Genomic DNA, 12,514 nt, shown 5'->3' with positions numbered 1-12,514 from the left:
TAGAAATGGGCTTTTAAAATCACCAAGTACTGATTTAAAAAGTCCCAGCTATTATAAAGGGAATTAAGATATATCTCTATCTCGATTCTTTCACCAAAGGGAAATCTAATCATAGTTTCAAAGTTTAGTCAGTCACAAAGTGTTGTGCCCTGACTTTATCTATTCTATCCTCATTTATCATTCCCTTGTGTAATAAAATGTTCCCATGTATTTCACTGTCCATCTTCACTCTAGTGGACCACCCAGACCTAGCAGGACTATAAGCTTCTTCTCTGGCCTTTAGTAACAGTCACCACTTTTGGAAGTCTGTTGCCAAGTCAATTATTTCAGCACAAGGAAATTTAGCACATTCTTTGTAGACAAAGCTCAACAACTTAAGCTATATTTGAAAAAGAACACTTTCATTATGGTGAAAAGATTGCTTACCTTAGCAGCAACCTTAGAAATGAGTTTCTAAATCAGCATACACCCATTTAAAAAGCCCCTGCTATTTTCAAGGCCGTTGAGTTATCTATATCTATATCTATATCTATATCTATATCTATATCTATATCTATATCTATATCTATCTATATCATCTATCTATATCTCTCTATATCTATTTGTATCTTTATATCTATATATCTATATCTATACATTTATACCTATATCTAATCTATTATTTTTAATTTATTATTAAAATTAAGTTTATTGGGGTAACATTGGTTAATGCAATTATATAATTTTCAGGTATACATTATAATTTGACATCTGTATATTCTATTGTGTGTTTACCACCCAAATCTATTATTTTTTATTGCACATGTATATTTAACAATACAGTTTTACATAAAATGCTAAGAGCACTTTCTTCATATTTTACAGAAGAACTTGAAATGTGAACTTTCTATTAATATTCAAATCGTAACATAGCCAAACCTAAATCCTAAATAGATGCATTACAATTTATTTAGAGTTTAAAGGCTTAATGACAAAAATGAAGAAAAGGAAAAGCGTAGGTTTGTTTTACATAACTGGATGAAAATTAGACTCAAGAAATAGTCAATAAAATTTAACATGGCTTCATGCACCCTGAAGGAGGTGGTGCTCAATTCAGAGGGGTGATCACTATGCCCAGATAATCTCCTATATGGAACTTCTGTGGTGGCGGGGTCATAGGCTCCTCAGTCTCCTTTCTCCCAGACATAGTGTTGCCAATCTCCTTTACTCTATAGCCAGGTTTTTTCATAGTCATAAAAACATTTGAAAAATTGAAGTGTGTGATTTCCTTTCTAGCTTCTGTGCAGACCTCTTTCACTAAACTAGCCAGTCATTTCAAGGTTGTAACCATCCAGGTGTAGATCTGCAGTTTGCTGGACTGTATGTTCCTGTGAGAGAACTCATCCATGCAGTGGTGGTGGCCCACTGTTGTTGTTGAAGGCACACTGCAGCAGTGATAAAATCTTCTGGTCAATTGGCTTCTCCATCTTTTTAATTTCCTCCTGAGCTGTGTGAGATTCCACTGCCATCTTCCTCTGATGGCATTGGAGGCACTCACTCTGACCTTCAAACACTGAAGAGAACATGAGAATGAAGTCTGATCTATTTATTCTTTCACTGAATGGAAAACTAATTCATAGCTTCAAATTTAGCCAGCCAGGAAGTGTTGTGCCCTGACTTTATCTATCCCATCCTCATTTATCATTCTTCTGTGTATTAAGATGCCCTCATGCATTTCACCGTCCATCTTCACTCTAGTAAACCACCCAGACCTAGCAGGACTATAATAAACCTCTTCTCTGGCCTTCAGGAGCAGTTACAACTGTTAAAAGATGTTGCCAATATACAGATGTCAATTATTTCAGCACAAAGGAAATTCAGCACATGCTTTGTAAGCAAAGCTCAACAACTAAAGCTACACTTTGCTTTATGAGAGTATATATTTTAAAATACATATCTTGAAATAAATATTTGACTCAATTAGTTCCCCTTAAAGCCTAAAGGTTTAAGTTAAAGTAATAAAAATAACATTTAGAGTTAAATAATATATAATCAAGAAGAAATATCTGTTAGAAAAGTATTATCATTTTACAATTAGTTTTAGGAATCTCTTCTGTTTTGGTTAATCACTTATTCTTCCTCACACCCCCTACTAACTAATTCAAATCATGGAGAGTAGATTGAGCCTGATCCATCATTGTCCAATTTTATGAGGTTCTAAAGAATCAACCTTTGCATTTATTGATCTACTGTTAACTTTTCTTCATTTTATCTTTACTGAAATTTCCTTGAGTTTATATGCTGCACTTTAAAAAAAAATTTCTTAAAATAATAATAGGTTTTGTTTTCAACTTTTTAGGGTTTCTAAAATAAATATTCAGATTATTATTTTTATTCTAATCATAGATTTAGCTGCATTCCAAAGTTTTAAAGTACCATATTTTTTATTTTTTTAGCTCCAAATATTTGATAATGGCCACTGTAATTGCCTCATTGACCCATGGCTTATTTAGAAATATTTTGCGTAATTTACAAATATTTGAGGAATTTTTCAAACTTGTGTATTTATTATCAAGCTTTGAAATTGATGTTTGTTGTCTGGCTCAGGCTACGATTAGCTGAGATAGCTCTGTCATATATATTTGTGAAAAAAGGTGTGTCTTTGGTGAGTGTAGTATTGTGGGTATGTCCAGTGAGGCCCAGTCAACAATTAATCATATTTGTTCAAATATTTTTGATACTTACTGGTTGGGGGATGTGGGGTGGTCTGCTTATTGTACCAGATACTTAAAGAGTTGTGTTAGAGTATTTCATCTTCTTGTACATTCGTCTTATTTCTTTTCTAATTCTGTCCATTTTAATTTTATTTTTTATTATGTTTTGCAGTAGGTTATGTCTATGTCTAGTAATAAGTTTTGTTTCAAATTCTACTTTGTCTATTTTATTTTAAGATAAATACAAAACAAACAATAAGATCATAGATTAATCCTCAATATGTCAATAAATATAAACATAAAATAATAATTTAAGGACAAAGATTGCTATAATGCCATATTTACCAAATCAGCTTTCTTTGTTTTCTTTTGCATAGTATATTTTCTTCCTTTTATATTCATTCACTTTGTCATGTATGAACATGTATACTGTTTCTGTTGTATGTACTGTATAGTTTTTTATTTTTAATTCCTTATGATAGAGACTCCAAAACTTAGTTCATAGCACTATTAGGGTTTTAATAATATTTTTGTGTCATTCCTAGCCAAAAGAGAAACACTTAATAAGTCTGGTGTTCACCATAATTTTTAATAATGGGATATTGAACACTTAAATTCTCAAACTTTGGAATCAGATTGTAAACTGCCACCTCATTTCCAATTTCACATAATTTTCATTTCATACATTTTCTATTTTTATGTCTGATCTTTTTTATTCATACTCTTATAAAATCTCATTTTTGTCTGGACTCAGGATTAAAGGTAGAAGCTCTCAGAGAGGAAAATCTGTCTCTTGGCCATCTGTTTCTGGCATTTTTCTTTGGCCTTCTTCATTTTCTTGGCCAAAAGTTCAGCATATACTGCAGCCTCTTCCTTTATTTTCTTAGTATGCTGTGCTGTTTCTTCAGAGTAACATGCCAACATTTATATTGCAAGAATGATGGAATAACAAGATGCTGAATCTTGGGTGCTTTGGTCCTAGGTTTCTTCCTACCTTCTTTGTTTAGGGGCTTTCTCGCAAAATATTGGCAGACATCAACTTCCTCAGAGAGACTGAAAAGTTTGCAGATTCTGCTCGCTCTTTTGGGCCTCAGGTGACTAGGCACAGTAGTATCAGTGAGACCAGCAATATCTTTCTCTCCTTTTAACAATGACCAAGTTGAGAATGCTCAGATCAGCATCCACAATGTAACCTCGAAGAGATTTGTGCTTTCTTTCTGCAGTCCTCCTTGGTCTATAACAGGAATGCCCCTTACTTAGAAGCAGGCAAACACAGCTGTGGGTCAAGAGACCTGCTTCATTGGGAAACCTTGTTTGCCATTCCCACTGATTAGAACCACATAACCCATCCAGAGCTTCCGCAACAACCTCCTTGGCCATACGCTTCTCATAAAAGGTGCAAAGTTTATGTTCATCACCCACTCCAATGAGCTTCTGGCAGCCAATGACTGGGAAAGAGACATTCAACCTCACCCAGAAGCAACCTACCGCCTCTGAGGAGCCATGAAAAAGAGTGGCACATTTCCTTTATCACAGCTGAAAATCCAGCTTTGCAAAGATTTGATGTCATCAAGAGGAACCTAATGCAATCTAATGTAACCAGGAGCCACTATGAGCCAGTAATGTGCACAGTATTGGAGAAATATGGGATATTTCTAGGTTTCCATTGAAAATTTCAAATATCCCACAGGCCCGCTGTGAGTTCATGGAGGCTCCCAGGGCACTTCAGCCCACAGTTTAGGAATTGTGGCAGCATGACTATCTATGTCTTTAAAGTGGAATTGTCTGTTCTTATTTAATGTAATTGGTGATATATTTGGAATTAAATCTACTATCTTACTATTTTTTTATTTAACCTATTTTTCATTATCTTCTATTTCACTCTCTTTGTGATGATCAATTATAGTAATTATTGTATTGTTATTTTTATTAGATTATTAGTTACACATTCTTTTATTGCTCCCTTAAAGAAAACATACAATATTAACATGTTATTAACAATTATTTTCCCAACAGTGCAAGAATGATTGAAAATTCTAACTCCATTTACTTTTTTCCTGTCTTTTGTTCTATCCTCATCATGTATTTCAATTCTACATATATTTTAAACTTCCACTAGTCATATTCAATGTATACACTACAGATTGTTTTTTGGGTTGTAACCATTTGCTACAAAGCTGGACCCTAATAGTAATAGATTTTCTCAGCGGGCTCAGCCAAGATTTTGAAAATATGTGTAGAAATGTGTGGTAGGCTAAATAATGATCTCCCAAAGACATCATGCCCTAATTCTTGAAGCCTGTGAATGTCACCTAATATTGTAATCGGCTTTGCAAAAGTAATTAAGAATCTTGACATGGGAAGATAATACTGGATTATCTGTATGGGTCCTAAATATAATCACAAAGGTCTTTATAAGAGAAAGACAAAGTAGCAAAGGAGAGAGAAGGAGATTTGAAGATGCTACATTGCTAGTTCTGAAGTTAGAGGAAGGGACCACGAGACCAAGGATGTAGGCAGACTCTGGAAGATAGAGAAAGGAAACCTATTGTGTCCTGGAATCTCCAGAAGGAACACAGCTCTCTGGACCCATTTTAGATTTGACCTCCAGAACTATGGGAGAATAAGTTTCTGTTATTTTAAGCCATTAAGTTTGTGGTAGTTTGTTACAACAGCAATACAAAACTAATACAAAATATAATGGCATATAGTCTTAAAAACTTCGAATTCATAGAGAGCTGGATCTGAACTCAAAGTCTTCTATTTACTAGCACTGAGGTCTTAGACCAGCTGCTTAATTTCACTGAGCCTCAGTATCATCTTCATAGAGGTAATGATAATATTTACCTGGCAAGTTTGCTGGTGGGGTCAAAATGCAAAGCACTTAGTAACACCTACTACATATATACATGAAAAATTGTAGTATAGTTATCATTCATAGAAAAGGAAAATACTGAGAGATAGATTTGAATATTCTGCAAAAATGGGCATGATCTCTTTGCTTCCAAGAGTTTATTTTCTGCTTATGTGTGTAGAACTAGTTTGGAATGAACTGTTTTGTTGAAAAAGCACTGGAGGACCTTGGTGACCAGTGATCTGAGAAGTCTTCCTGAATGAGTGTGTCCCAGATTCAGTCTGAGATTTAATTTCTAAAACTCATGACCTCTATCATCATTTCTGTTGGACCACTGACAGATGTGAGAAGTCTTGACAAAAAAAAAGTAGCTCCAACTAGTTTTTAGGCCTGGATTGTTGCCAAGTTGTTGTTGCTTTGTTTGTTTGTTTGTTTGTTTGTTTTCCTGCTTAGTGGCTTTCATCAGAATTAGGGGACATACTCCGCATACCCTACTTAAGCAAAGGTTGGTGGTCCAAGAAAGCTCACATTTCTTACTTATTTTTCTCTAAACTTAGACATACTTATATTGATCACTACACATTACCTTTATTGAACCAGCAGTTGTGAAGCAAGGGTGCCCTGATGTATTTTTCTTGCCTCATCTTATACCACTCTGTCCTCTAACTGAGCTGTAGCCTTGTCCCTGTCTTTGAGACATATATTCTTTCTCCTGTCTATGATATTCCTTCTATGTGATATGCTTTTATCTTCACTGTAACTTCTACTCTTCTTCTATGTCTCTGCTAAAATGCTGCTTCCTTATTAAAGCCTTCCTTGACCATCACAGGGGATTTAAATCTAATTTACTTCTCTATCCTACCCCGTAATAATTTTTTATCAGACTCTCTCCTTTTCCTTTTATATTACTTATTACAAGTTGTGCTTTTTAGAGTTGTGTGCTTTAAAAATATCTATTTCTCTCAATAGATATTAGACGTGCAGCTTAGACATGCTTAATATGAAGGCCAGAGACTCCGTGTTTTTCGTTCCTCTAAATTTATACCTAATCCAAGTACTTAGCACTCAGTGCATACTTGTTGCAATGTACAAATGAATGATGAATTGCTTACAAAACTTAAAAAAACATCAAGAGTCCAGGCTATATCCCACCCCCTCCAAACTCTGATTCAATGGTTCAGGGTTATAGCCCAGGAACTTGTGTTTTTAAAAAGTTAACACAGGTGATTCCGATAGATAACAGCACTTTGAGAACCATTGCAGTAAACAGTAAAAATCTACCAAGTAAATGACAATTTCTGTGATTTCAAATGTTAAGCCTTCACCTTTTCTCTAACTGATATGTTGGAATGAATACAATTTTGAAGTTTCTCCCATCCATTGATGTTGAACAAGGGAAGAGACTTCAAGTGGAGCTCCTGGTGTCAAAAGTTTTCTAAGAGAGGTTGACTGTCACAGCAAAGCTCATGGGAAGAGGTTAGAAAGAGATCTAAAGCAACAAAGCAATGAGATAAACTCTTCTTGGAATGGCAAACCTTTTTTTTAGGTTACCTGAGTTCTAAGAAAAGTATTTGCAATAATAAAAGTGCAAAGTTGGATTATAGCCCAAATAAAGAGGAATACACGAACTTTCAACCAGAGAAGGCTTGATCTAGTTACCTTTTGTTCTTTAGTTACCGATCTCTCAAACAGCGAGTTCCAATGATAAATATACTAATATAAGCTCTGTAAACTCAAGATCCATCATAGTTCTAAAAACATCTTTTGTATAGCTTTATTAAGATGTGTTACACACGATAATTGAGAACACTTAAAGTGTGCAATTTGATGACTTCTGACATATGCACCATGAACTCATCACCACAGTCAAGGCAGCAAACGTTTCCATTACACTCCCTTTGGTTTCCTCATGTCTCTGTAATCCAGCTATCTCCTTACCTCCTTCTCTAGGCAAACTCACTCCTGCTTCCTCTTACCATAGATTGATTTGACTTTTTAGAATTTTACATAAACTGAATCACTCAGTTTGTCCTTTTTTTTGGTCTAGCTTTCACACAGCATAAACATTTTGAGATTCATCCAGGCTATTCCATATATAAACACATTATTTCGTTGTTGTTGAGTAATATTCAGTTGTACAAATATACCTTAACTGACTTTATCCATTCGGCTGTTGAAAAATATTTTATTTTTTTCCAGTTTTTGGCTATTAAAAATAAAGCCACTAGGAAAATTCATTTACAAGTTTGTATGAACATGTTTTCATTTTTCTTGAGCAAATATTTCAGAACCAAATGCTTAGTTATGTGATAAATGTGTTTTTAATGGTTTAAGAAAGGACCAAAGTGGTCGTATCATTTTACCAATGAGCAGTATATGATATTTCAGTTAATTCATCCTATTACGATACTTGGTATGGTCAGATTAAAAAATTATTACCATTCTAGTGGGTATATATTGTCATTGTAGTTTTTGTCTTGGACCACACATTCTGTTCAAATATTCCTGATTCAAACTTTCCATTCAAGGCAGGTTGATTTATTCTATGCTACATGCACAATTTATGCATTATTACTTCCATGGCTGTTCAAACGTAAGCTGTCAGCCTGGAGTACATGCCACTCCCCACTTTGTATATTCTACTCTTAATGAAGGGAACTGCAAATGTTTTGCATAAGCAACCCTATCAGTCAAAGAAAAAAAAAAGCATGCACTCTCAAAATTTTTGTAGTTTCGTATTTAAATATTTACATATTTGATAAAACAAACATATATATTACATTTTGTATATTTATAGTATATGTTACATAATATATTATGTAATATGGTATATTATATAATGTATCAATTTATAATATGTGTTATATATGGTGTATATATTATACATAAAATATATTAGTATTATGTATTAGAATATGTAATATATAAGCTATTTGTACAAACTACAACTTACTGTTATATATTATAGTTATATATTATATATTATATAGCTTACTAAAGTTATATATAATTATATAATTATAATATATAATATAATTTTATGTCATCTAATATAAAACAAAAATATTACATAATGTTACATATGTTCTAAATTATAAATATAACAATTTATGTGTATAAACATCTCACGTAACAGAAATATAACATAATTATATGTCATGTTATATATTGCATTACATTATACATTAAAATATTAAGTATATTTAAATATTTATATTTGATCATTGTATGTTTATAAATTATATATGTATACTAATGTATATTATATATAAATAGAAATTTAAAGAAATAAGATGCAGATGAAGTAAACATTTTAAATGCTTTGTTAATCATGACGACTTAATGCGATCATCAACTAACATCTAAAAGGACAAAACAGAGTCACAGTAATGAATATGAAGCCATATTTCAACTAGTTTCTTGATGCCGTCTAGATTTTTGTTTTTGTCAAATTTCAGCCAGTTGTGATTAGACTGACAGTGTTTCTTCCTTTTAATGTCTTGACAAGGAGCTCGCTTATGCGTATTTATCTGTGTGTCTCTGTGTGTTTGTGTTTCTGTGTGGCAGGGGGGTGGGGGTGTCAGCTATGCTATTTTCTTGTTCGCTTGAGTTGACCTTAGTGGAATTACTTCACTTAGTGTTTCCATGCAGGACAATTTTGAAGTCACTTGTTCAATTGTGAAGCTTATATTAGATAAAACTACGTAATATAACCCATACATCTTCTCATCTGAGCATATCTAAACAGAAACATGTCACAAAACATAGAGAGCGAACTGGAACACCCCTCCTTCCAACCTTGCATCTATCTCTACATAGCAAGGTAACAAAGTGAGATCTGACACAAGGACCAGGTGAGGGCGCCAGAGACTGCTCTATATTAAACACTGTCCTAGTGACGCTTAACTAGTGTGTTAATTTTTATATAAACTATATATCTCTGTGAATCATCCTGGATAAAGTTTTTTTTTTTTTAGATCCTCCCCTAAGTGCTGCCAAATCCAGGCTCCTTCAACTCAGCCTTTTCTGATCATTGGACCTGAGATGTTTCTCTTTTAACCATCCTGTAGGCTCTAGGCTCTCCTGCATGACTTTCTAGTCATGGTTTCTTAGATCCACATGGGGATTTTCAGGTTATGAAACACTGTTACATACACTACCTCATGTGATTATCACAACCCTTTCAGATAGCAGGATGTCGATTATGCTAATTTTATACTCATGAACACTAAACGTTAGGGACATTAATTGACTTGCTGGATCTAAGAACCCCGTTTGGTAAGTAGCAGAGGCTGGAAAAGCCAGAATACTGTTCTCTTAACTAAGGCGATTTCATAAAACCCACTATTTTACTTCTTATGTATCAACCTTGGAGGCAGAGCTCTCTTATACTTGTTTTTTAAATCCAAGGTGCCATGACACTGTCAGCATTTCAGCATTTCGTTGGCATTTTCTTTATCTAAATTACATTGGCAAGTAAATTACTAGATTATTTAGTTTAGCCTCTTCTACATTAGGAGGTTTTTGTGAGAACCTTAGTAAATTTTTTTTTTCAGTTTGTAGTATCTGGGATTGTTCTATAACAATAATTTAATAAACATGGGCAAACTATAAACCATACCAGTGAGAAGGGAGCCTGACCCTCACGAAGTCTAGCACAGTTCCTAAGCACTGACGACTGGTTGCTTGATGTGCTTGGGGTACTTCCCTTCTGAAAAGAAAACTCTCAGTTTTGTCACATTTCCTCACCTGACAGGCTACTTTCTGATGTCTAAGGATATAAAATATTAATATTAACTTTTGTGGGAATTTGGTTTTTCTTTTTCCTTACTTTCTTGGAAGAGAAAGCACCATATAATGAATGCATCCAATAACGATGCCAAATGTCTAGTGAGGCTAACTGAGTTGTCAAGAAGAGGCTAGACAAAATAGTCAAGACTCAACTTCAACTGAGATGTTGCCAATGAGTCTAAACAACTAAAAAAGACATCTGGAAGACCAAGAAAGGTCTCATTGAAGGAGTTTACTAATTTGAAGTTTAAAGAAAGGTAAGATATGGCCTCAAGATTTGCATAATAGTTATAATAAGCTTTGTCTTGTACCAAACTCATGACTAAAATGGGACAATCAGTAAACATCTCTACGGCACCTTCGACCTGCAACTAGCTACGCCGAGGGTTCTGGGGCTCTGCTAGCTTTTTAATCCCAAGGGCCCTGCATGAGATATGTCCTAACTAATGCAGCCGCTCTGGAAGTGCTCTTTAGTGATGGCGGCGCTGGTTTGCGGTGTGAGCGAGATGAATACAGCCCAATGCAGGGCAGTTTTCAGGTGGAAATTGCACTCCCAGGATAGCTTGTCCAAACACCCCCTTGAACAAAGTGCAAAGCTAATGGTTGGGGGATAGAAATTGATTAAGTGACAGGCACTATGTCACACTTTATGCCATTTAGGTAGCAACAGCAAGAGTGGAGATATCAGTGTTCCTACTTCGCAGATGAGGAGACGCACCTCAGACAGGGCAGTAACTTTCCTCACAATTAAGAAGTTGCTAGGATTCAACTTAGTTATGTCGTATTTCCAAACCCCTTTCTTTCATCAAGATAAGCGCCATGTCCTGCCATAGCCAGTCTTTGTTAGTATACGAAGGTTTTGTGAAGCACCCAGTTAGCGTCTGCACCCTCCTCTGCGCTGGGGAGGACACAAGCCCCTGCAGAGGAAAACTCAACGTTTAGCTAGAGGCAACAAGGATCCAGGGACACAGATGGGGTGGATCCCAGAGGTCCCCTGCCGTCGCCTTCTCGCGCGCTTAGCCCACTGAAAGCAACACCCCGGGACCCAAGTGCCCAGCGCGGCGCGTGCCCTCTGCACCCCAGCTGCCTCGCCCGCTGGAGAGGCCCCCTGCGCCCGCCCGCGTCTCACCCCAGACTGCCGGCAGCTCGAGTAGCACCAAAACCGCCAGGAGAGCTCCTCCGGAGCAGGAGAGTGGAGGCGCCAGCGGCCGGAGAGGCTCCGGGCTCCTCAGAGAAGAGGCTCCCATCTTCCCCAAGCACCTCTAGTGATACGACGAGATCTGGAAGAAAATCGAAGTTGTGGGAAAGCGTAGCGACAGGACAGACCACGGGCTTTGCGCCCCAGAGTCCGGGGAGCGCGGCCGGGGTTCCGAGACAAAAAGCTTTTGACCACAGCTTCCCCTTAGTGGGTGAGGTCTTGCTTACGCTCAATTTGCATTGTTTCTAGAGAGTCCCGCTCCCAGAGACCACCTTTGCGACCTGTGTACGGGAACAAAATGTAGCAACGCTTCATATCCTTGATATATTCCACGTGTGTGGATGGGCAGTTCCAGACAAAGGCGGTGGATTTGGCAGATCTGCTTCCGCGTGCCCAGGCTATTTGCCCTTTGCAGGAATCTGTGTGGGTAGGTCAGCTAATGAGAGCCTGCTGTCTGTTGAAGCAACAGCTGCAAACGACATGTACAGTACACCAGAACTATTAAGAACCAAGTTCTTTGTGTTGAATTGAGATATACCAAGCCATCGAAAAAAAAAATTTTTTAAAGAGTGAATCGATCAGATTTGCATTAATTATATTTCTGTTTATAGCATGGAGACTGGAACAGAATAAAGCAATGGTATATGCGGAGACCAGTAGGGAGGCTATGAAATCATCAAGGTGAGATTTGATATTGGAGTTGAAATGAACAAAATTTGCTAGTGTGTTGTATTTTGGTTATTTTCTTTCTCAGAGTTAGTGGTGAAAAAAAAGAAAGGAATCAGTAATTAAACCTGGGATTCTAAATGAATGATTTTACTACGTATTGAAGTGAAAAATATATGAGAGGGACACCCTTGGGGCAGCAGGTTAAGAATTCAAGGATGAGAAGAAGAAGGGTCTGCAGAAGGCTGAATAATGGCTCTCCAAAGATGTCTACACCCTAATCCCAGTACTTGTGAATATGTTACCTTATAT

The 12,514-nt window shown here is 36.2% G+C and overlaps 2 pseudogenes; both read right to left on the bottom strand.

Annotated features, from left to right (window-relative positions):
• Positions 1-1,051: 1,051 nt before the first annotated feature.
• On the bottom strand, positions 1,052-1,585 carry LOC118614939 (annotated as a pseudogene).
• Positions 1,586-3,407: 1,822 nt separating this feature from the next.
• LOC118614940 lies at positions 3,408-11,851 on the bottom strand (annotated as a pseudogene).
• Positions 11,852-12,514: the final 663 nt, after the last annotated feature.

The sequence above is a fragment of the Rousettus aegyptiacus genome, unplaced genomic scaffold, assembly GCF_014176215.1.
Source record: "Rousettus aegyptiacus isolate mRouAeg1 unplaced genomic scaffold, mRouAeg1.p scaffold_m13_p_22, whole genome shotgun sequence".
In the NCBI taxonomy this organism is placed as follows: Eukaryota; Metazoa; Chordata; class Mammalia; order Chiroptera; family Pteropodidae; genus Rousettus; species Rousettus aegyptiacus.
This window is presented reverse-complemented; position numbering and strand designations above follow the sequence as displayed.